The sequence below is a fragment of the Anneissia japonica genome, unplaced genomic scaffold (genome assembly GCF_011630105.1).
Source record: "Anneissia japonica isolate Jap-2015-1 unplaced genomic scaffold, ASM1163010v1 scaffold287835_len3118868_cov185, whole genome shotgun sequence".
Classification (NCBI taxonomy): Eukaryota; Metazoa; Echinodermata; class Crinoidea; order Comatulida; family Comatulidae; genus Anneissia; species Anneissia japonica.
This window is the reverse complement of record NW_022737223.1, coordinates 65,723-68,940: the sequence shown is the minus strand read 5'-3', so window position 1 is coordinate 68,940 and position 3,218 is coordinate 65,723.

Here is a 3,218-nt window from a genome sequence, read left to right as displayed (position 1 = left end):
TGTAAATACCGCTGTTTCGGCGGGTGCCGTCCAGTTGTCTTTGTATTCTGTCTCCCCCCACAATGAGAGAAGGTAACGTATCATAGGTTCGGTCCACACGGACATGTTGAAATGATGAAGATGATGCTATAGCATTAACAACAGGTCAGCGAATGCATTTCTTTTTGTAAAACTGGACAGGCCTATGGTTTTCGCGCGTGTTGAATTGAATTCATGTTGACCGCCAGATAGTAGAGTCATTAAAACATGATTAATGGTCGCGATAATGGCCTTTGACAGCGATACACGGTTCTATAACCCTAAATTTGGTGGTCAAAATAGCCGAGCGTGTTCCAGATGTTTTTTACATCTTACCCCCGTTCGAGCCACACACGGCATTTAACTTCCGTGTAAATACACGGACCTCGCACGGATATTTTTCTGGCTCGAACGCACCCTTATAGTGATCACTGTAGTTTTATTAGAGCACCTCACCTCTAAAATCATGATCTACTCACTACAGTGCTGTTGACTGCTAATTATAGTACCTTATAATCACATAGCAAAATGCATTTTCATTAGTTGATTGTGTATGTAATGCAGATTAATTACAACCCTGTGGAATACATTTTCCATTTGATGATGAGTCTTGTACAACCTAGTAACTACTAGCATAGCATGAGCTAGGTTAACATATAAAACAGCAATTCATTAAAAAGTGCATTAATAGTAAATGCTATGACCCTATTTGGAAGAAGCCATTTCAGCAGAGAGATTGGTTTTTTTAAAACACAAGCTTTAATACACATCTAATTTTTACATTTCTCCGCATGAGACCAATCACCAGCTGACTTCCGGATTTTAAATGTGGGAGATGGGTTAGTTTCTGAGATTTTTTTTTGCCTGCGAGAGTGCAAGAGGCAGCCTTCCCCTTCCCCCCCCCCAGTGGGGGCCACTCAATCCAGATCTGGGTACCCATGTGTGTGATCATTCTTAAAAATAAAGGCCTACTCATATTTTGCAAATCACATAATATTACTGTAAAATGTTATCCCAAGGTAAGCAGAATGAACCAACTTGAGCAAGAAGGGGAAAACCTGCCGGATTGTGCAGCCAAACTTACATCAGGTGCTTAATTTGTCACACTGTGTGTGAAACGCTCGCTGAGATGCGCGATTGCCAACTCGATGCTGGTTTGACTCCAGTTTGCACTGCGTTGGGCGGGGGTCAACATTCTTAATGTCCTTAATATGATACCGTTTAAGCATTTTTCAGACCCTAAAAACGTAAGACACGTTACGTGCCTGCTTAGGGAAAAATAAATTTTTTACGCGATTTTAGTTAAACACATGCGTCCCCGAGGTCAAGGTTAGTGGCCGCCCCAGAAAAAGGCCGTCCTAATTTTCGGGAGACTGACTGCGCCTCACAGGAGACTTGAAACTTCTGAGCTGATTTCATGAATATGGATATCAAAATGATCATGAATGAATAATTGGTTGACACCAATGCTGATAATGTCAGGTGGATATATAATATTACTATTGCTAGATAATCATCATCTTTTCATATCACTAGTATTATAGAGTTTATTTTTTGATAATAATCGTAATAAACTCGACAAACATTCTAAAATTGTCTAGCGTTAAATATTGTTCAGGATCTTCATATTTTTTTTAAAGAGTTTATGAAAATAATATAAACAATTATATTAATGTATGTGAATACTGTAATTTACTCTGTTATAGGTGAGTTTGAGTTCATTTTTTTTTCTTTCTAAAATGTAGTTTATATTAAGAAGTTCTGTAATTAGCAATTCAAATGGAAATCTTTGAACTTACTGTACCGTACTCTATAGTAGGAGTTAGTGACAGTGATTTATTTTGCCTATTTATATCTTATTGAACAGTTGTTCCATTTTTTTGTAATTTATGCTGAATCAACAAATCAATTTTTGGTGGAGAGTATGACGACAGTATTATCATAAACAATTTTGTACCTTAACAAAATTATTAAATTAAGTTTTAAATGACCACTCTAAAAATATTTGAAAAATTCTTTATTAAAAAAAAAAAAATGTTGGTGATGTCATAAATACCATGGAGAATGCTGATGATGTAATAAGTATTGGGAAAAAATGTCAATGATGTCATACATTCGTATTATTGTATTTCTCTATCCTCTTTTAAACATAATGTTTCTCTAAATAAATATTGAAATTACAAACATTAAATCAAATTTTTAGTCAGCTTCAGATTTAATTTTATTCATCCAATAAGGAAATCTCGGTGAGTACATTAAAATTTATAAAAACATTAGTTCCATATAGATAAAATATACATTAGAAAGGCTAGTAAAATATTTGAAACAAAACAGCTCCAAACAAACAATAGCAAGATACAATTTAAGCAAATTTATCATAATACACCAAGATACAGTAGTAATTTATAAAGTATTAAAATGTTGAATATTAAGTACAGGTACTTAAAAACTGAAATCTTCAAAAGATTCCAGTTTAAGATTTTTAAAATACTATGAATAAAATTAAAATATTCTATTTAAATGTAAAATTACTTTATAGATGTTAAAAACCTGCAAGTGTACCTGCAAAGATTTGAATGATTTAATGTAATAAGTGTCTGTTCTGATCAGATTTATTCCTGGCCACCATGCTGAACAAAATACAGTCTCTCTGATTGATGAGGTCTTTTAGGGTTTGGTTACCGTTAACAGCGGTTTGAAAGCATCATAGGCAATTAATATGAATGAACAGATTATAATGTATTGAGTATTTCAAGTCTAGTGGTTTGTTGATGGGATTAATGTAAATAATTGATCTTAAATTTTTTTTAAAATGAATTCTTATCTATTTTTCAAGTTAGGGTTTTTTAGGGTTTGGTAACAAGGGTTTGAAAGTATCATTTGTAATGAGAATGCCTATAAATAGATACACATTGTAAAATTGGGGACATTATTTCAAATCTAGTGGATTGATGATGGGATTAAAACGAATTTATATCTTAAAAATATAAATTCCCTACCTATATAGATTTTTTTTTTCAATTTGTTTACTTCTTTATATTTAAACCGATGAAATATAAGTCGTTTTGAATTATTTTATAAAATTGAGAGCTGTTTTTTACATTCAGAGTAGTGTAGTTAGTTATAGCTCAGAATTTGAATGTACTGTAACTAAAAACCTGGCGCTCACTACATATTTCATTACAAATTTAACATATTCA